The sequence below is a fragment of the Periplaneta americana genome, chromosome 6 (genome assembly GCF_040183065.1).
Source record: "Periplaneta americana isolate PAMFEO1 chromosome 6, P.americana_PAMFEO1_priV1, whole genome shotgun sequence".
NCBI lineage: Eukaryota > Metazoa > Arthropoda > Insecta > Blattodea > Blattidae > Periplaneta > Periplaneta americana.
In genome coordinates this window covers 146977718-147004569 of record NC_091122.1, presented here as the reverse complement: position 1 = coordinate 147004569, position 26852 = coordinate 146977718, and the positions used below count along the sequence as shown (strand labels likewise).

General features: G+C 34.5%; 1 protein-coding gene across 8 annotated transcripts in view; it reads right to left on the bottom strand.

The window, feature by feature from the left end:
- Nucleotides 1–26852, bottom strand: part of LOC138701890 (phospholipid-transporting ATPase ABCA3-like) — a 196313-nt gene that overhangs the window by 109738 nt on the left and 59723 nt on the right. Inside the window, exon 1 of one of the 8 annotated variants that reach the window (XM_069829246.1) lies at nucleotides 3449–3686. The exons of the other annotated variants lie outside the window; for them this stretch is intronic. The gene's annotated coding sequence lies outside the window, so the exon portion shown is untranslated. Of the gene's footprint in view, nucleotides 1–3448; nucleotides 3687–26852 lie in introns of those variants that run through there. 8 annotated transcript variants of the gene reach the window in all.

Sequence of the window (26852 nt, the reverse complement as noted above, 5' to 3'; positions counted from 1 at the left end):
GTCAAATTTAATTTAAAAAGAAAAATCTCTAGTCGTCTTATTACCAAATATTTTTAACATACAGGAGCATGAATATTTTGCTACTGATTTTAATGTTTAATATTGTATGATGCGTACAGTACGATTATTTAGTCCTGACAGTCGCCAGTAATGTGCGCCTTGGTCAGGCGAGTCCATTAAGTTACGCCAAGGGATGTTCAGGTTAGTCTGTTGCCTGCAGTCAGAGCGATCGGATGTCACGCATGCGTATAGCGTTGTGTTTCTAGTACAGTTAAGCTGTACTGCATTCCTTTACTGACCGCTCGCCCTTATCTCTACTCCGGAACTGTTGCCCTGGTTGGCAAGTTGGTATAGCGCTGGCCTTCTATGCCCAAGGTTGCGGGTTCGATCCCGGGCCAGGTCGATGGCATTTAAGTGTGCTTAAATGTGACAGGCTCATGTCAGTAGATTTACTGGCATGTAAAAGAACTCCTGCGGGACAAAATTCCGGCACATCCGGCGACGCTGATATAACCTCTGCAGTTGCGAGCGTCGTTAAATAAAACATAACATAACAAACTCCGGAACTCTCCCCACTACTCCCATTACTTCCCCTCTTTCGCTCGCTGAGCTGTCAGGACTAAATAATCGGTCTGTACCTACTGTCTATTGCATCATTAATCGTGCTCAAAAGACTGTAATATAAGTATAAATAAAATTATTATTATTATTATTATTATTATTATTATTATTATTATTATTATTATTATTGGTAATTCGGTAGAAAACGTTTGTCAAAATGACGGACATCAAGATATCATCAAGGATAAGTTACAGGTTAGGTTTGGTTAGTTGAGGTTTTTGGTAAACTTTGCATATACGTTTTTGGCGGGCATATCAGAAACCTGAATAAATCAAACCTAACCTTTCACTAATTCTCGATGATGTTCGTCGTATTGATCAACGCTTTTTGCCGAATTACATTATTATTATTATTATTATTATTATTATTATTATTATTATTATTATTATTATTATTGAGGACGACCACTCCACGATTTTCGAACTTTTTTTTTCCCCCACAAACAGCTCATTTATGTTCGACTTTCGGAAGGTAATACAAAAAAAAATTACGGAAACATAATTTCTATTGTAGCCTAACACAACCTAACCTAACCTTAATTAACCCAAGCAAAGCTAAGCTAACCTAAACTATTTCGCCATCAAGCAGTAAACATCGCCTAACAACAAACATAACATTGTGCTACCTTCCAAAACTACGTCAAACTTTAAAAATCTAAAACGTGTAAAACCACACTCCTCCCACAACAATTTAATAATAATAATAATAATAATAATAATAATAATAATAATAATAATAATAATAATAATAATGGCTTTATTGAACCTGGCAGAGTTAAGGCCGTTAGGCCTTCTCTTACACTCAACCAGGATTAAAATTTGCTTACATAGTTGAACAAACAACTGGATCGGAATTAAGTAATTACATACTTTACATATTGATACGATTTAGGTACATAAGAAATGTAAATGAAAAGAGATAATTACATAAAAATTTACCTCATAAAATAAAAATAAACATAGTGGAATACGTATTAATGTTGTTAGAATCAAATACGAATCACACGTCGGCCTGGTTGGTGCAGTTGGTATAGCGCTGGCCTTCTATGTCCGAGGTTGCGGGTTCGATCCCGGGCCAGGTCGATGAAATTTAAGTGTGCTTAATTGCGACAGGCTCATGTCAGTAGATTTACTGGCATGTGAAAGAATTCCTGCGGGACAAAATTCCGGCACATCGGCGACGCTGATATAACCTCGCCAGTTGCGAGCGTCGTTAAATAAAACATAACATTTTTAACGAATCACACAAAAACAGAAGCCGATAATTCAATAAAAAATGTACACAGTAAAAATAAAAATAAACACATCGGAATACATATTGGTATTAGATTAGAATTAACTAGGATTCACATAATTAAACCAGAAACTGACAATTGAATAAAATGTACACAATAAAAATGATAGACTAATAATAATAAAAAAATACATATTGGTGTTAAGTGATAAATAAACACGATTTACATGATTACACAATAAAAATGAGAAACAAAAAATAAAAATAAATACAGTGGAATACATTGTATTAAATATTTTCAACGCGTTAGGTCTGACAACTCGTCATAAGATATTTTTTATAATTTAGCCTACATTTAAAAGAAATTATGCATATAAATAAAGGACATTTAATATAGAATAACTATACATGCTCACAACTTCTAAAATCCATGGAGAGGCTTTCCTCCAGAATTAATTTTATCGACTGTCTTCTTCGGAACAAGGGTTTGTAAGTTCACGAACAGGTCCACTATATTTCTGAAGACGACTCTCACAGAAGAGCGGATATAATAGCAATAAACAGGCAACAACAAAAGGCTTTTATCATAGATCCAACTATACGCATGGAGAGAGATCTAAAACAAGCTCATCGGGTTGATCATGAAACGAGGGCCATTTGTGAACCTTGTATTCCCTACCTTAGTGCCAAGCATAACATCCTTCTCTTCAATTGGTCAGTGACAAGTTTATTTTTTGGTGCTCTGAGTTCTTTACTAAAATTTACATATAATTTTTTAAAACAATTATCAATATCATCTTTTGAGATTCAAAAAAATCATCTCGCAAATTCGTAAAGTTTCCCTGCAGATTATACAATTTCATTCATACCACTCAGAAGGCCTTAATTAAGGATATGCTAATTTTAGATATAATCTTTTATTTATAAGTATAATTTTAAAGTCATCTTCTAAATTTTATTTTATAATTGATAATCAGTGGTGCTTAATTCTGTGGTGTTTGGGTAAAGGGAGATAAGTCATAAAACTGAGTTCGGAGATAAATGAAAATTAAACTTGGAACCCTTATTAAAATAATTTTCTTCACAAATAGAACACATCAACTGCTTGTATTCTTTGATTTTTACACACCCGTACTTAATGGTATTTACACAACCACTTGTATAATTTAACTTGCGTGTTCCTCTGGGGAACAAAATTCCACCTGGACAAAAAAATGACATACCCCTTTACCCGAACGCCACAGAATTATTACATTTTATTTTTATAACAATACTCATATTTAATTAATTATATTTTTATTTGCTATTAATTTCCAGTTACTTGTGGTCATCCTTAATTAAGGTCGCACGATTTATTTCTCTCTCTCTCATTATTATATTTCAGTGATGATTATGGTGAAAATGATATTTATGGTAGATTAGTTGGCAATGGTGATACAAAGCTTGTCGAACAAAACACTGAGGCAAAAGGATTTATGCAATCAATTTTACAGAAATATGATAATGCTATTTTCACGTTATCACTAACACAACACAGTGTGTTAGAGAGAGAGCGCTCTTTACTTCTCCCTGCCTTAATTTATGCTAGGTTACCTCGCAAGCCTTCTTCCATCGAACGCGTGTATCAGAGCAGTGGGTAGCGCATCACAGCTGAGCTACCTTGACCCTGATGAACAGACTCTGTTCTCTACAGTATGCAATGTGTTGACAGAGGTCCGATATGGAACTACCGTGCGAACTACAACTGTCAAGTGTGCGAGTTCCTATCATAATATAATGCGGTATTCAGTTCGAAGGCCATTTTCAATCGATGTTTCTCGGAGTCCGACCTAAACGAGACTGCGTGGACTCCATGCGCGTAGCGATGTTGTTTTGTAATCTCATTTTTATTCGTCTACCACGGAATTGGACGATTTAAATTTCATGCTACGCTTATCTTACGCAATATTTTACTATCTGGTGTTCTGATATACAGGCAAGATAAAAACGAGTGAGTGGATAACGTTTATTTCGCCGATTCATGGTATGATTTAGCGGTTATAATTGTGTACACTCAACGTAACCTCTTCACATTTCCAGTCAAATTACTCAACATTGTAGTGATAATTAGCGTTATGAATGTGTACTTTTTAAATTTGTATTTGCAGTGTCTTACGCTAAATAAAAGTAGTTAACATAACCTCATTCTTACTGGTATAATTATGTAGATGTGTTTAAAAGCAAAGTAACGTCTATTGGAAACATTTTTAATACAACTTCATGCATCGGGTTACAATAGTTCATGTGATTCCGTGTGCAGTTAATAAGCCTAGTTTTAACTTTTATCGAAGAGATTATTTTAATGTGAAGTAGAATGTACAAGGAACAAATCAAAAATATATTTTAATTTTAAATACCTCACTAATCACAATGCTATTTCGAAACAAAACTTTATGTACGAGTCTCCTGATTTATTTTCTACGTTTAAAGTTATTATATAATTATTCCATTCTCATTATCTGAAAAATGTAACAAACCTCCTACATCTATATTAAGTATTAAATTACATAATTCTAATTGTTGTCTTATACAGTGTAAATGTCCGATTATTAAAGAATCCTCTGAAGTTAAGTATTTAGACATAATTTTCGATAATCATTTAAAATGGAACAAACGCATTAATTACCTTTGTAATAAATTACGGAAAATAGTATATTATTTTGTTTTATTGAGGAATTACTTGTCAATAAGTTTATTACGCACAATATATTTAACTTTATTTCAATCGGTATTTATGTATGGAATTATAGAATGGGGTAGCTCATTTAAATCCGAATTTAATCCACTTTATTTATTACAGAAGAAAATAATTAAAATATGTCTTCATAAACCTATTGATTTTTCATCTCAAAATTTGTTTTTAGACTTTAATGTACTTAACGTAAGACAAATTTATTATATTGTATTAATAAAATTCATACATAAAAATCGAAATAATTTTGAATTGTATTCTCATAGTTCTAAAACAAAAGGTATGAATTCTTTAAGATTGTTTGAACCAAAATGCAACACTGTTACAGTATTTAATCATAGTAGTAATTTAGGCCCAAGAATATATAACATTTATATTTAAATATCCTAATCTTGTCAATTCTAATAGTTCTAGTATTAAATTTAAAAAGTTATGTATGGATTTTATAAAAATTGAAAAATTGTAAATTTAAATTTATATATTCTAATTGCATAGTACACACAAGACAAATTGTATTGTATAATTATTATTTTTCAATTCAGGAATCCGCCACTGAGCACGAGTTCTACTCTTTCAGGAGCGACTAATGTTTTTCTGTATATATTACATTTTATGTTACAATTATTAGCAAAATAATAAATTAATTAATTAATTAATTTAAAAATTTCCCAATTCGTTTTAAAGAGGAAAGGTTTATGTTGAACTTTAAGCATTCCTTACAAAATATGTAACACGACATTTTCAAAGGAGGTTTTACCTTCATGTTAACTTCGAAATCAAAGTATAAAAATGCATTTTATTTATTGGGACAGTTACAAACTTTTCAATCTATTTGACTGAACCACTAATTTTATAAACAAATCTTCATAAAACCATAGTGGAAAAAAAACTTTTCAACAATAATAAACAAAAATACAGGGTTGATTTAACTATCTTTTCCTCCAATTAATTTGATTGTAAATTCAGTTTTCGTGCATTTAGATATTAATTTAATATAAAAGTTTAACTCACTGATACAACTACTTTCATACCTGCCAATTATCCTAAAATGTCTTCTTAACTGAGATTCCAAAATGAGATAACGAACTCCGCACTCCAGCCAAGCTGGATTTCCTCACTTCCCCATTGCATCGTGCGTCTGCGATGCTTCGCTCTATGTCCGAAACGTGTTCTGCCAGAGAAGCTTCTCTACAATTTGATACTGTACACTGCTCCGCTTGAAAACTTCTCTGATTTCACAGTAGAGGTCATTACTAAGTACGCTATTCATCTACAGAGGTAGAAGTTCTCTCAATAGTAACAGAAATATGCGGGAAATTTGAGGAGGTCGCTTAAATTCTGATACATTAACAGTGGAAAATTATCTGTAAATTGTATTATTCATTAGGTAGGAATTTCTTCAGAAGGGGACAGTACTACGTATGTTGTCCAACGTCCCAGTTAAAGCATCCTGGTTCTCTCTACTCCACAAATGCTGAAAAAAGATTTCATCAATCAGGTCGGCTCTTCTGATGGTCAAGACTCGAGCCACCCCTGCCCAAGCAGGAGGTCTTGCCCCACTGGGGATTTATAGCTTTTATTGTTATTATTATTATTATTATTATTATTATTATTATTATTATTATTATTAATAGTAGGCCTATTTAGAAATTTCAGTGGCAGAGTTAACAAAGGCTAAGACACACAGATTTATCGCTGCGTAGAAACCACGAGCAACTTATGGGCCCGAATTACGAGTGCAACATCGATATTTTTCCATTTTAACCCCTTCAGACCTGAATTTATATTTTAAAAAATTGGAAAAAAAACTGGTCACATTATAATTCTGGGGATCCAAAATTCCCAAATCAAGTCTTCACAGAAAATAAAAATTTGGGGACAATTTTAACCCCTGGGGCCCCAAAATTTTAAATTTTATTTTTGATTCAGGTATAGAAATGTTTAAAAAATAATATTCTCCATTTCTATCACACTGAATTTTTCAAAATATTTAAAAGTATCGAAGACATTCCAAAAAAGGAAAAAAAGAAACAATGTACACTATCATGTGCATCAGGCCTGAAGGGGTTAAATGCTTTGTTTTTTGTTACTATAATAAATAATTGGATACTAACCTCATGTCGTAGAAACTCCATTACGCTTTCATACAGTGTTAATTTTAAAAATGTTCAAGACTTTTTAGTGAAACTTCCGATATCAAAGACTCAGTCAGTCAAGTAGTATAGAATAATTAGATAATACAAAACAGAGACAGACAAACAGGTAGGCAGGTATAGGCCATTCGGTATCTCGTGAAACCTGCCTGCGCGTGAGGGGAAGGAAAAATGGACTGAAAAGCTTCGCTCCCTCGCTACGCTTCGACTTGCAAGCTAGCTAGCTCGCTTACCCCACCATAAGATTCTTACTATGAGCTACGGCGCATGAATGCATTTGGTTTCACGAGATAACGAATGACCTGTATGCAGTTAAGACTATTAGATAGGTATCTGGGTAGGTAATTATCCAGGTAGTTGATATATAGTTGGACAGATAGGTAGTTAAGACTAGGCCTATTAGGTAGGTAGCTGGATAGGTAATTACGCAGGTAGTAGAAATGTAGTTAGGCAGATACGTAGTTAAGACTGTTAGATAGGTCGTTAGATAGGTAGTTTAATTAAGGCTCTTAGATATATAGCTAGATAGGTATTTACGTAGGTAGTTTTTATTTTATTATATTTTATTTTTTTAAGTTGGTTATTTAACGAAGCTGTATCAACTACTAGGTTATTTAGCGTCGATGATAGCGTTGGTGATAGCGAGATGGTATTTGGTGAGATGGGGCTGAGGATTCACCATAGATTACCTGGCATTCACCTTACGGTTAGGAAAACCCTAAAAAAAAAAAAACCCAACTAGGTGATCAGCCCAAGCGGGGATCGAACCCACGCCCGAACGCAGGTAGCTAGATAAGTAGTTAGACAAGTAGGTAACTAAGACTGTGAGGTAGGTAGTTAGGCAAGTAGTTAAGATTGTTATGTAGGTCGCTGGATTGGTAATTACGCAGATAAGTGTTAAGCAAATAGGTAGATAGATAGTTAGGCAGGTAGGTAGTTAAGGCTGTTAGGTAGGTAGCTAGAAAGGTAGTTAACAGGTACTTAGTTAAACACGTAGGTAGATGGGCGGGTATGTAGTTAGGTAGTTGGGCAGCTAGGTAGATAGGTAGTCAACTAGGTAGGTAAAAATGCTAAGTAGGTAGGTGGTCAGGCAGTTATGAAGATAGGTATTTACACAGGTAGATAATTAGGCAGTTAAATAGGCAGGTAGTTAGGTAGGTAATTAGGCGGGTCGATGCTTAGGCAGGTAGGTGCCTAAGTAGGTTAGGTTAGGTTAGGTAGGTAAATAGTTATGCAAGTAGGTAGTTAGACAGGTAGGTGGTTAGATAGGTGGGTGGTAAGGCAGGTAGGTAGTTAGACATGTATGTAGATAGAAGCTAGGTAGTTAGGCAGAGAGGTAAGTAGACAGGTAGTTAGGCAGATAGGTAGTTAGGACTGTAAGATTAGTAGGTAGGTATATAGGTAATTAGGCAGGTAGGTAGTTAGAAAAGTATGTAGTTAGCAGCTAGGCAGGTAGTTAGGCAGATAGGTAGTTAAGACTGTAAGATTAGTAGGTAGGTATATAGGTAATTAGGCAGGTAGGTAGTTAGAAAGGTATGTAGTTAGCAGCTAGGCAGGTAGTTAGGCAGATAGGTAGTTAAGACTGTAAGATTAGTAGGTAGGTATATAGGTAATTAGGCAGGTAGGTAGTTAGAAAGGTATGTAGTTAGCAGCTAGGCAGGTAGTTAGGCAGATAGGTAGTTAAGACTGTAAGATTGGTAGGTAGGTATATAGGTAATTAGGCAGGTAGCTAGTTAAGTGACTAGGTAGATAGATAGTTGGGCAGGTAGGTAGACACGTAGTCAAGCGGGTAGTTAAGAATGTTAAGTGGATAGATAGGTAGTCAGTTAGGTAGTTATGTAGATTGGTAGTTAAGACCGTTAGATTGATATGTAGGTAGGCCTAGTTAAGTTAATTATGCAGGTAGGTAGTTAAGACTGTTTTTTATTGGGTTATTTTACGACGCTTTATCAACATCTCAGGTTATTTAGCGTCTGAATGAAATGAAGGTGATAATGCCGGTGAAATGAGTCCGGGGTCCAGCACCGAAAGTTACCCATCATTTGCTCGTATTGGGTTGAGGGAAAACCCCGGAAAAAACCTCAACCAGGTAACTTGCCCCGACCGGGAGTTAAGACTGTTAGATTGGTAGGTAGATAGATAAGATAATTAGGCGGGTAGGTAGTTAAGCTTGGTAGGTAGATAGGTAGATGAGTAGCTGTGTGAATGGTTGAATAAATGCATGAATGATGGGACTGATAGATAACTAGATAGGTAGGAAGCAAGACAAACAGACACAAATGAATAATTGAACAGACACTAATTCTGTGTTGTTATATTATTTTAATGTTGATTCAATACTGGCTGTTGTAGCTATCATAGCAGTAGGCCTGGGTTCTGTCATCTTCTCTAGGATTGGCTATGCATCACTTGTCTTGAGTTTGTTCTGTACGGCCTCCTATTTATGTTCTTTATCTGTGCTGGCCACATGCTCAGAAAATCCCACTACATACGTCACGGTCTCCTGCTTTCGTTCATATTCATATGTTTTAAATAACTACGAGTAATACACAGTAATCAAACATCATACTACTTTTTTCAGCATTGTTGTATAATGTCGGACTTCCTGCACCGCTCTCGATCATTAAATTCATAACAAAAATTGTTTGCAATATTATCATGGCAGATAGTAAGACTTAAATTCACGAAATGAACACTCACGAGTATACTATGTTAATAAAGAATTTCTGTATTTTCATTTTTCTTTGCCTCTCCACTCACTTGGAAACGATTAACGAGACAATAGCCTACTTTCATGAATTTATTACTTCAAACATGCAAATTTATTTATTAGAAAATCTATACTTACTTACTTACTGGCTTTTAAGGAACTCGGAGATTCATTGCCGCCCTCACATAAGCCCGCCATTGGTCCCTATCCTGAGCAAGATTAATCCAGTCTCTATCATCATATCCCACCTCCCTCAAATCCATTTTAATATCTACGTCTCGGCCTCCCCAAAGGTATTTTCCCCTCTGGTCTCCCAACTAGCACTCTATATACATTTCTGGATTCGCCCATACGTGCTACATGCCCTGCCCATCTCAAACGTCTGGATTTAATGTTCCTAATTATGTCAGGTGAAGGATACAATGCGTGCAGCTCTGCGTTGTGTAACTTTCTCCATTCTCCTGTAACTTCATCCCTCTTAGCCCCAAATACTGTATTTTCCTAAGAACCTTATTCTCAAAAACCCTCAATCTCTGTTCCTCTCTCAAGTGAGAGTCCAAGTTTCACAGCCATACAGAACAACCGGTAATATAACTGTTTTATAAATTCTAACTTTCAGATTTTTTGACAGCAGACTAGATGACAAAAGCTTCTCAACCGAATAATAACAGGCATTTCCCATATTTATTCTGCGTTTAATTTCCTCCCGAGTGTCATTTATATTTGTTACTGTTGCTCCAAGATATTTGAATTTTTCCACCTCTTCGAAGTAAAATCTCCAACTTTTATAGTTCCATTTAGTACAATATTCTGATCACGAGACATAATCATATACTTAGTCTTTTCGGGATTTACTTCCAACCCTATCTCTTTACTTGCTTCAAGTATAATTTCCGCGTTTTCCCTAATCGTTTGAGGATTTTCTCCTAACATATTCACGTCATCCGCATAGACAAGAAGCTGATGTAACCCGTTCAATTCTAAACCCTCTGTGTTATCCTGAACTTTCCTAATAGCATATTCTAGAGCGAAGTTAAAAAGTAAAGGTGATAGTGCATCTCCTTGCTTTAGCCCACAGTGAATTGGAAACGCATCTGACAGAAACTTACCTGTACGAACTCTGCTATACGTTTCATTGAGACACATTTTAATTAATCGAACTAGTTTCTTGGGAATACCAAATTCAATAAGAATAGCCTATTATATAAAACTTCTCTCTTAACCGAGTCATACGCCTTTTTGAAATCTATGAATAACTGATGTACTGTACCCTTATACTCTCATTTTTTCTCCAATATCTGTCGAATACAGAAAATCTGATCAATAGTCGATCTATTACGCCTGAAACCACACTGATGATCCCCAATAATTTCCTCTACATATGGAGTTAATCTTCTCAAAAGGATATTCGACAAAATTTTGTACGACGTCAACAAAAGTGATATTCCTTGAAAGTTACTAGAGTTAGTCTTGTCCCTCTTCTTAAAAAGAGGTACGATTATGGACTCCTTCCATTGTTCTGGTACAATTTCCTTTTCCCAAATTGCAAATACAAGTTTATAAATTTCGCTAGATAATACGCTTCCACCCTTTTGTATTAATTCTGCTGGAATTTGATCTATTAGAAAATCTATTCCGTTTTAAAAGCATATAGTAACAGTTAGCGCGTCTACCCGCGAAACCAGGTGGCCCGGGTTCGATTCCCGGTCGGGGCAATTTACCTGGTTGAGGGTTCTTTTTCGGGGCTTCCTCTCGACCCAATATGAGCAAATTGCTGGCTGGGTAACTTTCGGTGCTGGACCCCGGACTCATTTCACAGGTATTATCACCTTCATCTCATTAAGACGCTAAATAACCTAAGACGTTGATAAAGCGTCGTAAAATAACCTACTGAAATAAAAAATTAGAAGCATATAGAATAAAAATGAGTGAAATACTGTACATATATTAGGAATGTATTTTGTTTATATAATATCAGTAACAGCAGTATAACTATAGGAAGTTAACACACAAACATTTCTTATTACGCGAATTGTTACTTTACAATTTTTCTCCGGTTTCATTGGCTATCTTCAGCCTGGCTTTAGCTACCAGGCTTATCAGGCTGCCCAACCCTATATTTTTCAGATCTTCGCGCTTCAAAACGCAACGATGCTAGGTTCTACGTGAATCTTTCATGAACAAGACTAGGGCAGTGATACAAAATATGAACACTATCTTCTTTAACAACCCGCAGGGTCGATATTCTCTAGCCTTGCGAGTTATGTAACACTGTGGCAACATCGTGGTGTCACTTAATTCAATCCTATTTAAAGCAGAAATAAAACCATAAACTAGATGTCATGAGGGTAAACAAAGATATAAGACGTGGAATTCTAAGATGTGCTATACAGATTTTTTTCTGTACAAAGAAGCGATCTTTTAATACCTTGAAATCCTTACGTTTTGGTTAGAAACTGACCTCATATTCAAATATTTAGCACACCAAACTTAGCAACGACCAGCATTTAGGTATTGTATTGATTAGTGTTACTATGTTATAAACTGAAGCTAAAGTTTCGACTTCAAAGCTTGCTGACAATGATGGTATTTTAAGATCAAGTTAGGAAAGGAAACGAATGTAATATACTGTATATGCGACACCTAAAAGAAATCCAGCCTTGGAGAATCAAAAGTTCTAACGGATCTCCGCTTTTAAAAATTTGCTTTTATAATTGGTAGTTTTAAATATTGTTGTTATTTAGTTAACTGTTCGAAGACAAGTCTGAACCTAACAAGTGATACCAACAAGAAACCACTTATGAGGCAACTCGGCCAGGAGATAATGGGGTGTCCACACCTTTGGAGTAACGGTCAGCGCGTCTGACCGCGAAACCAGATGGCCCAGGTTCGAATCCCGGTCGGGGAAAGTTACCTGGTTGAGGTTTTTTCCGGGGTTTTCCCTCAACCCAATACGAGCAAATGCTGGGTAATTTTCGGTGCTGGACCCCGGACTCATTTCACCGGCATTATCACCTTCATTTCATTCAGACGCTAAATAACCTAGATGTTGATAGAGCGTCGTAAAATAACCCAATAAAATAAAAAAAAGATAATGGGGTAAGGTGGCTAGTTCCTTTCTCCATCCATTTCATACATCGCCGTTTAGCTACGTACACTAATCAGACGTCAGATGCATACAAACAATTGTTCTTACTCTGATACATATGGTCAAGTGAGATGTATTGTCTGATAATACATATACATATTATCGGCAATAATGTTTTAAATACGAGGGAGGATCGAAATGGAACGCACAACAATTTTTTTACGAATAGGCCTACTATTAGGACGTTCAAAGTTGGCAGATAGTTAGTATGCTACAGACAGCAATGACTCGATAGATGTCACCCTTGCACAACGAACGGTAACTACCGAGTAAAGATGGCGTATGTACTAGCGTCGTCTACTTGTGTAGTCAGTTTTTGTGAGTAAAACAAAGAAATCCGAGTGAAGTCCACACAGAAATGTTGGAAATGTATGGTGGTGATTGTTTGGACAGTAGCAACATCTCCAGGTTGTGCAGATTCTTCGAAGAGGGCCACCGACGAAGCACGTTCCGGCCGAACAGTGACCGCTGCAACACCACCCAATGTCGGAGGCATTGAGGCGGCAATCACCCACCCTACAGTCCAGACCTCGCACCGTCTTTCACCTCTTCGGACTAATGAAGAAATTCCTATGAGACCAACGCTTCGGTCCGGATGAATAAGTGAAATTAGTCGTGCGCAGGTGGCTATATGCCAGAAAACGGAGTTTTATGAAAGAGGTGTACTGAATCTGGTGTCACGATGGGAGAAATGTGTCGAGAGACTTTGTTCCTGTGTTGAAAAATAGGTAAGACCCATAGCTTTCTTGTGCAGAGGTGCAGACGGCTGTCACACACTGGTTCTGATCCCAGGCGGCAAACTTCTACGATACAGGGATACAAACGTTGATCCCATTGTATGACAAATGTCTTAATTCCGGTGGGGAATATTTTGAAAAATAGCTCAACAAATTCTGTATCTGCTCCAATAATCTTTTCATGAAATTGTGTTTTCTTTCTGTAAACGGCTAGAGGAAAATTTACTTTCTTCATGGTTTTCGTAATTGCGTTCGAGTGGCCAACATTTGTATAAGCACTTGTTTTGACATTATTGACATGGTGGAAGAAAAAAAAAACTTTTTTATGTGCCTATAGAGAATGTTTGCTTTTTAGATTATTTTTATAACGAGGTAACCTGGAGTTCGATTTACGATTAAGGCGATACGTTACTGAAATTACTAACATCAACAATTTTTTAGCTACAGAGCTGAAATTTTTACCGACTATGTATAACAATTTCATAATCACACTTTATAAATTTCAATTGTTCCTCATGAACACATTTAAAAAATTAAACTTATTACGTTTTTTCTTTTTTAATTTTCTTGGTTAAAATCCTATTTATAAAAAACAAATTAATTTTTTTAAATATAATTTTTCTTAAAGGTAACAATGCATATTGTGCAATGGAACATTATGCCATACTCTAATTTATTCATTTGTAAAAAAATATAATTTCTTCAATGTTCAAACATTAATAAAAATTAATACTGCTTAACGTATAATTCTCTAGCAATAAAACTGCTGAATACAGACAATCAAATGCTCCATTTCACAACAGAGATATAAATGAATAAGTATGCCAAGGTTCATCACTCTGACTTTAACCACTGAGAAATAAAATGAATACTTGTCGTTGAAAACGGAGAACATTTCTTTTTTGAGATAATTAAGCTGAAAGTATTGGTTACACATAACTCGTACATTAACACAACTTCTACCGATTATATAAAAGGATACTTATAGATACTGAGGTAAAATTTTCATGAAACAGTACATTTTTATCGCAAAATAAAAAAAAAAATATAAAATTTGTGAAAATTCGACTATTTTCAGTAACGTATCGTATTAATTAAGGAAGGTTTTTATTCCTTACTAGCCGTACCCGTGCGCTCCGCTGCACCCGTTAGAAATAAATATAAAGTAATTATATAATTATAATAGGACATTTGATCCAGGGAATATTCGTGTTTGATAGAAGGATAAATCGTTTAATATGTTGCTTAATTTAAATTGTATTTAAATAATTAAAATGCTATCATTTTGGTCCAGAGAGCACTCATTTGGTGCAATGACAATTCCTTTAACATGTTTCTTATTTGTTATTACATGCAACCATAGTTTAATGACGATTGACATCATTTAGATTTAATGTGTATACTTCATATTACTTGCTATATGTTTCCATTGAATTATGGTAATAACTTAATTTTAACCCTTGTTTTCTATGTCTTCAGTAAATGGCGCTTGGCCCACTATGGTTCTGAACCCTTCAAATAACTTAAATAGTGATACAGCATAATATATAGTGATATGTAATTATGTATCTTTCTTTCGAAAGTGTAAGAATTCACGATCTCCTATGTATCACTGCCATAGAATGAATAAATCTGTTTTTCTTCCTACTGAAAAATTTTATATTTTGTACATAGGAGTTACGGAACAACGACGCTATAATCTGAGGCGGCGGTGGAAATGTATTGTATTGTTATTTTAAAACTCTTGTATATCCTTAAATATCACTCTTATCACAATTTTGCTCGGAATAAAACTTATCGGAAATCATTTTTAAAGAAGCTTTTGTTATGTAACATTTTTCACAAAAAGCAATAATAAGCGAGATATTTCGGTTTATTTAATTCAGGCCCCCTTATAAGCCCCCTTTTAAATGAAGTATTTTGAATGCCATATAGCCTATAATCTAAGTTACAACGAACTTAATTTATATTCCAATTTTCATCGAAATCCGTTCAGCCATGATCGCGTGAAAAGGTAACAAACATCTAGACAGGCAGGCAAGCAGGCAGGCAGGCAGGCAGGCAGGCAGACAGACAGACAGACAGACAGACAGACAGACATAGAAACAAAAATTTGAAAAGAGCGATTTTCGGTTTCAGGGTGATTAATTATATATGTTAGGACCAATGATTTTTGGAAAATCGAAAATTACCAGAAAAATTTCGGCTACAGATTTATTATTAGTATAAATAAAGAACGTTATTTAATACATCCTCTTAACGCGACTGCAGAATGGCTAAGTAGACGTGAGATAACAGTGTCGAGGGACACACTTTAAACGGGCTTGAATTGCAAGATAAGACAAGCACGAACAAGAACAATAAAGTTCGAAAGACAGTTTGCTGTCAGGAACCAATTAGATTCAGAGTCATTATCGCAGTCCTTGGTTTTGTTAACATTGTTCTTTGGAACTTAACTTTCATATCAATGAAGTGGTTTTTCTCACTTGAAATTTATCTATACTTCAATATCGGAATTCCTTCTGTAAAACAACCTTCAACATTGCATTCAATTACTACAGACTTATTTATAATTGTTTTTAGTGGCGATTACATAATTCATTTTATTATCAACTAGCTGAAAGCACCCGGCGTTGCACGGGTTTTCCTTTCTGCTTCTATTTTTAATTAAACTGGTTATTACATTTTTGAAAAACTCGGAAATCTAACTATAGACAACCAAAACGAATTGTCTTTACTAAGCTAAGGTGAATCTTTACTTAACGTCACTTACATGAATTGATGAACTCCTTAGAATTCAGTTGGATAAAACACAGTCTGCTCACTATCTACAACTGCATCAAGAAATTTATAATACGGTTCTGGACTGCGTAAAGATATTTTATTGTACGAATTATCTAGTTTTAGCCTTCATTATGTGTATCAACAATGTTATTTAATTTCGTGTTTTTTTTCTCTCTCGCTGTTATTTATACTCGCTTTAACATCTTTGTTCATATCGCGAGTATTTCGTGTTATAATTTCCATGGCCTCGTGACAACAGAATACAACAGACAATAATAAAAAAACAGTTGACTATAGAAGATTGCATTTTAGTATTACACTTGAATATTTGATCGTATTTATTCTTAGTTTTTATTTTTTAATTAATTTAACGTCCATTTGCACAATTTTAACATAGCCTACGTTTTTCTCCTGGTTATGAAGGTCAAAGGTGAAAACTTTGGTACATATCGGTCAAAGCGTGTAGATTTGTATAGAGAACATACATACATACATACATACATACATACATACATACATACATACATACATACATACATACATACCCACATTCACTTTTATATATTAGACTAGCTGAAAGCACCCGGCGTTGCCCGGGTTTTCCTTTCTGCTTTTATTTTTAATTAAACTGGTTATTAAATTTTAAAAAATCTTGGAAACCTAACTATAGACAACCAAAACGAATTGTCTTTACTAAGCTTTGCTCGCCCATAAAGATGAATCTTTACTTAACGTCACTTACATGAATTAATGAACTCCTTAGCCAAATGCCTGCCAGGGTTAACTCAATTTAAAACAGTTGTAAATCAGGCACCGAAAAGAAAACATTTCATCATGTGCCTGACGTTAAACTGTTGTTTTAAATTCATATATTTACTTATTTTTATTAATTAATTAATTTATTTATTTATGTCTCAATTTATTTATTTCTCTATTTATTTATTTATTTATTTATTTATTTATTCTGGTGTAGTTAAGGCCATTAGGCCTTCTCTTCCACACCGCCAGAAATACAAATAAAGTAATAGGAAAATCAAACTATAAACAAAGTAAAACCCGACAAAAATATAATTCATTTTCCTCTTTCTGATCAGTTTCAGCATCGAATCAATATATTCATATATAATTTAATTTATATTGGAAGATTTTTTACTCCTTGACTTCTGTACACCCACTTATATCATACCCAGTTTTCTTTTAAATACGACTTGAAACTAAATCTTATAAATTCAGAACATATTATATTAATTTTAATTTTATACATAGAATACAGATACAATATAAACTCGCAATAAGTCATATTTTAACATAAAGATTAATATTCTGAGAGACGTATAGGCCTACGGATATTTTAGAAATTAAGAGGTTTGTATTTCCAGAACGCTTAACGTAATACATTTGCAACGTGATTATACAGATAGAATTTCGCAGCAACACATTTTCGGACGTGAACAACAATATTTTGAAAGACGTATATTTTAGAATTAATACAGTGTTATTTTCAGTGGGCTTATGTACATTCACATACTACATTAGCAACATGACAAAAGGATCATTGAATTGCTTATTGATATGAGTAAAATCTTATTTTTTCCACTCCTTTGTATAAAATATAATTTAAGATGTGAAAAACACTCAGTTTTTAAGTTAACGTCTGCAATTTTGATCAATTGTCCTTGAGCTTCATTTTAATATCGCCATTACAAATGCTAGTCGCACTGAAATTGCAGTTGTTTAAAGGCCCATTCACAATGAAAATTAAACATAAACATAACGTAAGCATAAAACCTTGTGTCCATGTTATTTAATGAAAGCATTCACAATAAATTACATAAGCATAAACTTAATCTTAATCATAAGACGTTAACATGAAAGTTTGCAAACTCCAAACTTTCATGCTTATGTTTATGCGATTTGGAAACAGTACACAAGCGGAAAGCGTGTTTTCACTTTTTGTTTAACATCTCATGGGCTTTGCCTACAGGCAATATTTTGATCTATTGGCCGTGATGATAGCTAGGCGCGCAACATGGAATCATAGGACGAAAAAGTTGATTATTTTACATCTCCGTTTCTTTGATTTCAAGTGTTGAAAGCCATAAACTTACTGATGCCATTGTAGTTATTAGAAACATAGATTGAATAGCTACATCGTCAGTCATTGTGCAATTCTCCATTTTTATGTAATATATTCTGTAGTTTTGTTGATTCGGTATGTTTCTTTCCACTCACGTGTTATGTTTACGTTATGTTTAATTTTCATTGTGAATGGGCCTTGGCTACTTAAGTTTGTGGCATATGTTTATGTGTTTATGTTAATGTTTACGTTATGTTTAATTTTCATTGTGAATGAGCCTTAAAATCGAATGGGTATCATAGCAATACGTGAAATAAAAATGTCTCCTTTTCTTTTTCCAGTTAATAATGCCAATTCCATTACGTTTCACATTAGTTTTTCATACCAATTCTTATTAGTGCATAATTTTGGTGGGTCAATATTTCGCAATTGTAGGCCTTCTATTGGTTATTCAATATTAAGTAAATTATTTGGTAGCAATCCTTGTAGTTTCAAAGAATTCTAGACTTCAGGCGCATAAAAGTCTGCTCACTATTTACAAAATTGCATCGAGAAATTCATAATATGGTCCTGGACTGCGTGAAGATACTTATTGCATGAATTATCTAGTTTTAGCCTTCATGATGTGTAACAACAATGTAATTTAATTTCGTGTTAAAATTTCCAAGGCCTCGTGAAAGTCTATGTTGAATACAACAGACAATAATAAAGGACAATTGACTGTAGGAGATTTTGCATTTTAATATAATACATGAATATTTGATCTATTTATTTTTATTTTTTATATATTTAATTAATTTAACTTCCATTTGCACAATTTTAATGTAGCCTATGCTTTTCTCCTGGTTATGAAGGTTAAATGTGCAAACTTTGGCACACATCGGTCAAAGCGTGTAGATTTGTATAGAGAACATACACACATACATATATACATACTCACATTCACTTTTATATATATTAAGATATCACGAATGCAAGGCAAATTTAAGTGAGCATTGAATTACCTGCAATTACAAATAGAATTTCGCATTTTTAATGAAGCTGTATTGCAACTTGAACGAGTTGGGTCGGTAAAGCAGTGGTTTCCAAGAGTCACGCATGTCCCACCAGGTAATGCGGGGACCGAATTTATTTTCCACGCAAAGACATCTCTAATGGACAATATGTTATGATGGTTTCTATAGTCCCGTCACTCTTACTTCCGGCAGCCAATCACGTTGCAGATCGGCTACATTTAAACGTGTGCGTCTTGTGATTCGCTTCTGATGACGTTATACACTTCCTAAGGCTCGATAAATACTTAAAATAATCGCCCGCCATTTTGGCTCTTTCGTTGGCGTTCGCAGAAAGCAGACAATGACGTTATTCGCCGCTTTATTTGCTCAATTACAGTGCGTTTGATTTATTATCATAGGATTTACGATATTATAGTGTTCAATGGTGCGGCAAATAGATTCCTCATCTGGTAGTTCGGCAACGAAAGAACAAAAATGGCGAACGGTACTGCCTACCTAGACTAGCGTAAGAGCGTATTCCGAATCTCAGCGCTGAGCAATCTGATGGTATCACGGTGTTCTGAATTTTACCGATGGAGTCACTGATGCTCCACCGGTGTCGCACCAGTGCCATCAGCTTGCAGAGGTGATGGCAGTCTCCATCAGCCGCCATCAGTGAATCTGATTGGTTCTTGTGTAGGGCGGGAATTAGCAGAAGAATGATATCGTGCACTGTTGTGTCACGGCGGTGTGTTCTGCTGTATTGTTTGTAATGAGCACAACGTAAAAACAATATGTTAATGGCTTATGAGCGAACATGTCAACGGACCAGTTATTACTAACGGTTCAAGAAATAAGTTGTTTATGATCCCTTTTCTTTGAACGAGATGGCAGTACGGAAATTTCGCAAGATTTTGCTAGCGTAGCACAGACAACAACTTATACAGTCGCCATGACAGCCATCGATCCTTCCAGCAGTTTTGTTTCTATTTCGCTGCAGCGTGACGTCATTGTTGTCCACTGGTCCGGTGAGATTCGGAATACGCTATAAGCAAAGAGGAGGAGTCACGCCGGAAATAACAGCGACGCGACTATAATATGTCATGTCGCTGCGCACACTCAGCCTGCACTAGATTGCGTCACGGACCGCTTGAACAGCCGGCGGGATGTTACAAAAGTGACATCTGAGTTCAACGATATGGGTGAAAAATTGATATATTTAGAACAGAATTGCCCCATATTATACAATTTATCGAATAATTGTTATAAAAACATGACATTAAAAGAGAATGTGTGGCAGATGTTTGGGAGAACCTAGTAAGTTCACTATAACTTAATAATTCGTTTGTTATTCATATTTTGATAGGCTGTACGTCAAAGATGTCCTTTTTCACCTACCCTGTTCAACATCTACTTGGAGGATTTAGTAAAGACCTGTTTTCAGAACATGGGAGGAATGATAGTAGGAAGAAGAACAATAAAGTGCATAAGATTTGGTTGTGATATGGTGCACAGACTACAACGTATTCATAATATGTGCGTCCGTTTCGTCTGCAATATTCGCCGGGCTGATCACGTAACACCATCCTTCGAAATGTTGTCCTGGCTCCGTCTAGAAGATCGTAGGAAAATCCACTGTCTTTCCCTTCTCTTTCACATATTGCATTTCTCCACTCCTGTCTATCTTGCGTCCCGTTTTCAAAATTTATCCACCCATCATAATCTAGACACACGATCACAACACTCCCCAATATTATCCATTCCCTCCCACCGAACATCCTCATATTCATCTTCTTTCACTGTGGCTGTTCCTCGGCTTTGGAATTCCCTACCAAGTAATGTCAGGGACTGTCAGACATCAAACCAATTTAAGAATAGAATAACGAAATATTTTTCTAACAATTCTTGTTAACAATAATAGCTGTTTCAGGTTCCTCAATGTTTAATGGTTATATATATATATAAATTATCTCATTATTATTATTATTATTATTATTATTATTATTATTATTATTATCATTATTATTATTATTATTATAAATATTTCTTACCAATGTTTATTATTGTCACACTAACATTACTTATCCAACTTTCATTATTTACTTTCATGTTGTTTTATGGTCTAGATATTAATGTAATAACTATGTAAGCAATTGTATTCAATTAGAATTAGAGTCTGGCTGGGCGGAAGAGAAGGCCTACTGGCCTTAGCTCTGCCAGATTAAATAAATAAATTATTAAATTATTATTATTAGCAGAAGAGGAAATGATACTAAAGGATATGCTACTGGAGCTAAATGACAGCTGTGAGCAGTATGGGATGAAGATAAATCTAAATAAGACGAAAAGCATGGTCATAGAAAGAACAATACGGAAGATAAACTTGCGAATTCTGAATGAGGCAGTAGAGCGAGTGGATAGCTTCAAATACTTGGGGTGTACTATAAGCAGTAACATGAACTGCTGCCAGGAAGTGAAAAGGAGGATAGCAATGGTCAAGGAAGCTTTTAATAGAAAAAAGGAGCATCTTCTGCGAGCCTCTGGAAGAAGAACTAAGGAAGAGACTAGTGAAGTGCTTTGTGTGGAGTGTGGCATTGTATGGGACAGAAACATGGACATTACGACGAAGTGAAGAGAAGCGAATAGAAGCATTTGAAATGTGGATATGGGGAAGAATGGAACGTGTGAAGTGGACAGACAGAATAAGAAATTAAGCTGTGTTGGAAAGAGTGGGTGAAGAAAGAATGATGCTGAAACTGATCAGGAAGAGGAAAAGGAATTGGTTGGGTCACTGGCTGAGAAGAAACTGCCTACTGAAGGATGCACTGGAAGGAATGGTGAACGGAAGAAGAGTTCGAGGTAGAAGAAGATATCAGCTGATAGACGATATTAAGATATATGGATCATATGAGGAAACAAAGAGAAATACAGAAAATAGGAAAGACTGGAGAAAGCTGGGTTTGCAGTAAAAGACCTGCCTTGGGCAAAACACTATGAATGAATGAATGAATAAAATAATAATAATAATAATAATAATAATAATAATAATAATAATAATAATAATAATAATGGTATATCTCGCCTGGACAGAGTTCGAAATACAAAGGTAAGGCATGACATATGAAATAAACAGCTCTTCTGGTTTGGATATGTCCAAAGGATGCCAGATGATGAACTGGCAGCCTACAGGAAGAAGAATACGTGGAAGACCAATATAGACGAGTATGGAAGATATGATAAGAACTATGTCAGAAACTTACAGGAAGGAGTCTGGGTAGGTCGTGACATATAGAGATTAGGAAACCGGAAATCGTCATAGAATGATATTACAAACCGAATTATATGATAATAATGCATGTATGGTACTTGTGCATGTATGAACATATCATACTCGTGGGTTTTAGTTCGAACTTACGGTTAAGATACAAATTAGATTTACTTTAAATGTCATTTTAAGTGATAGTGCTTCATTTAATTTAGGATTATCCTTGTTAATTTTATTATATTATTGTTATTATTATAATTATAATTATTTATTATTAGTATTAATTATTAGTATTATTATTAATTTATTATTAATTGTATTTATTATTTGTGTTTATTATTAATTGTCGTTATTGAATGTAATTAGTTACCACTGCCACCCGGTATTTACTCATTTGCAGTGTGAATAAATACATATATACATATATAATAATATAAGCAGTGTTACTAATTTGAAATATGGGTACTCATATGAAATAGTGTGATATACGTCCTGAGACGAGTTGTATTCTAGAGAAAACCTTCCAAATTACCAAGCACTTATACTCTCTTTCTCGGAAATGTGTTAGTTTGCAGTTAGAAGCTATAATGTTGAAATGTTTATTATTATTACGTGTTCGAGGAAAATGAAAATTTTGGCGATAAGATCTTTTCTTGAATATACATTGTTATCTCTCAATGTTATAAATATTAATTATATAGATTCTTAAAGAGAAATAATCTACGTTTATAGCAACGCATGTTTTTGGTTTCGTTTTAAAATTATGATGTGTTTAGAGGTTATGACTTACAACATCAGTGTCACAAATATGAAATACTAGTATTATTAGCATTCCATCTTTATACTCTTGTTTTCTGTTTCGTTACTAGTGTTGGCACCTGTAGGAGAGAAAACCTCATCTTCCAACAAACTTATAAAACAGTGGAATGAAAAGACAACGCAAGAGCCATAGAAAAAGTTCGAAAAAAGACGTGAGAGACGATTGATCTGGATTCAGTATTACGGTTGGAAAAACACCTAATGAAGATGCTGAATGCTTGTTCTGTGCTTTTCTTAGTAGAGGCCATTTTGACTTTATGATTTTGTTAATCTTGTAACTTGTTAATAGTATTCCATTCTTTTACCTCCATTTTAGGAATGAAATATGTTAGATTATAAGGAAATTATTTTTTTCAAACATTTTATAACATCTTACGAACTTCTAAGTCCGGTGTACCATTCACGGGACATTCAGCAATAAACAGGACGATACTTCGTTCAGTATTCAAAACATGTAGGTTCCAAAAAAAAAAAAAAAAACAAACAAACAAAAACAAAATGGTATTCCATATTTGCAACATGTCCTCTAATAATAATAATAATAATAATAATAATAATAATAATAATAATAATAATAATAATAATAATAATAACAGTAATAATAATAACAGTAATAATAATAATAATAATAATAATATTTATTTTTTATTATTAATATTTGTGTGCTGAACAACAGCCAGAGGCCAATTATAGTTCAACGCAATACACAAACAGAAGATACAAAGGTGCAAAAATAAATAAATAATATCTTAAATCAAGAAAAACATACATAAATAAAATTGAGAACAAGAACAGTAAATACTGATAATCAAAACGAGACTACACCTTAAAAGGATCTAAATTGTGCCCATGCAAATTGGCATATTTTATGCATCTACAGACTGGAGAAAGTGATTTTGAATTTCTGTTATAAAATTTTTTCGAAATCTTAAACCTTTTGTAGGAATACGAAGGCTGATATTGTTTATGATAGACTCAAAATCAATATCACCCTTGATCACTTTGCAAAAAAAATTGATAATCAAGATTTTGACGTCTAGAATAAAGGCTACAACAGTTAAAATATTTACAGGTAATCTCATAATTGAAGTCAGAGGAATTGGGTATAAATCGGAAAGCACATAAGGAAATAAATTTTCTTTGAATATTTTCCAATTTAACCGAATCAGTTGAAGTAATGGAATTCCGGGCTACAGACGCGTATTCAAGTTTATATCGAACCGAAGTAAAGTATAGAATAAATAGAGACTCTGGAGTAGAAAAAGAATAAGTTATAGATCTTATTAAACCAAGCATTCTTATTGAATGATTATAAATATATTGAACATGATCTGAAAATATAATTTAGAATCGAGTAATACACCAAGATCTTTAATAGAATTTTTCCTAATAATACAGACGTTATTAAGAGAATAATTAAATTTTATGGAAGTAGTTTTTAGTGAGTACGAAATGACAAAATAATAATAATAATAATAATAATAATAATAATAATAATAATAATAATAATAATAATAATAATAATAATATTGAGTATTTAAACCAATCGATTTTCTTCCGCTCTTTTTGTTTTCGTACATTTTAGTCTTTCTCTTTTAAGACTTTGTGTTGATGGTGCCCTTGGGACCTGTTTCCACATCAAAAACTAAATTCTTCCATCTTGATAATGGGCGGCCAACATTAAATTTCTTCTCTGTTTGGGTTCAGAATGAAATAGTACATGCGGGGTTTCGTCAGGTGCCATTCTTTGTACGGTTCGTGCTAGCTAGCTCTATTAGATTGAATACGTTTAATTTATTTTATCTTTATTATATTTTCTGTCTAACGTACAGCTACTGAACTCACAAAGTCCGTTTCTGCAGTTTAGCTATTTCTCTACTGTAAGCAGCGGCGGTTCCTCTATATGAGCACAGGAGCACGTGAACACCTTAAAAACCAACAATAATCATACATATTACGGTATTAATATTATTACATCTATTACTTTCCAATGTGCAATGACGTTCCTACATTTTTCGTTTCGAGAGAATGTCCCGTTCGTGTGGTGTGTGTCTTTAAATCTCCATTGGACAGGTTGACAGCAGCTCGCACAATTTTTCTCTAGCAGGGTGAAATAGCCTGAGGCGAGAATATTTTCTGGTTTGTTACAGTGGTTACAATAGCTCTACTCGCACAAGTCTTAACATGCTAGTGACAGAGAAACAGAGATGCTACATCTCCCTTGGGTCTGGCATCCTGTTCCTTTCTCCCTCTTTCCTCGTTTTCTCTCTTTAATCTTTCCTTTCAAAATACCGTTACGCGCGGGAGCTGATTCTGTTGTCTTTTGTTCAGCAAAGTAAGGAAAATACAAGCTGCAATGGTGCGTATTGAAAGTTGAAACAGTAACACTTGAAGTTTGGAGACCGATGTGTGTGAAATTGTGTGTTACATTAAAAGAGGATTAAAACATTCCTCCGTAACACCATGACAGAAGACCGATTAAGTACATTGGCTATGTTGGCAGTGAAAAAAAAACCTTAACGACATTAGAGACTTCAATAATAAAGTTATTGATACGTTTGCACCTCTCAAAACTAGGCGCATGGAGTTTCTCTACAAATAAATCTAGATCTTCAACAACAGCAGTGAAGGAGAGTCCTATGAATTAATTTTACTCTACTCTTGTTTAATGGTTTTAATTTTGGTTTATATGCGTAGATTTGGTACATGCATATTAGAACTGGTTTATCTCTGACGTGCGACTCAGCTATATGAGAATGTATCAGTGTGTTCATTACTCATTTTTTGTGAACACCCATCCAAGAAAGGTACGAGCCGCCACTGACTGTAAGATCTATTAACTGTCTAACATTCGCACTCATATTTCAGCATAGATACTGCCATCATTTTATGAACTTACAGCTATGTGATTTTTAAAGTGTTATGGAAACAATATTGTAAATGTGAATGGCCGGACATGGTACACGCAGAGTTGAAGGCACAGTGTTCATATTACATCAGTAGCGGCTGGTGGTCAAAATAATGAGTGTGCTACAATCTCTATATCGGCCTACTGTATACACTTATATGCATTTATCTTAATTTGGGACTCGCCTAGTGACGAAATATGGAGTTCCTTCCTACTACAGAACTTGTCAATTACCCTGGTGTTAAACGTTAAACCCCTCCATCCTGGACATTATACTCTTTTCTATTGACAGTATTGCAAGAGCAGTGAGACGATCCTGGGACATAGTGTTCCTTAAAAACGTTTTTATGCGTTTCAAGCAAGAAAAACTTCTTTCTGGCTCAGCAGTGGTCATTGGTGTTGTAACCAAAATATTTAACAACTTCGTTACTTCACAGAATGGATCCCGTGAATTGTTGGAGACTATGTTTTGTAACAATTGAACAGCCATCTATATTTCGGAAGTCGGATCTTCCGTATAGAACTCCAAGTTGTGTCTTTTAACATTTTTTTGTTCAGTACAGTATAGCTGTTAACAGCAACTTCAAGTTCGCGTTTAGGAAAATTATGCAAAAATTTGTCAAAAAATTCGCTGTTTAACAATTTTGTTGCGTCTAGGTAGCTTAAAGAT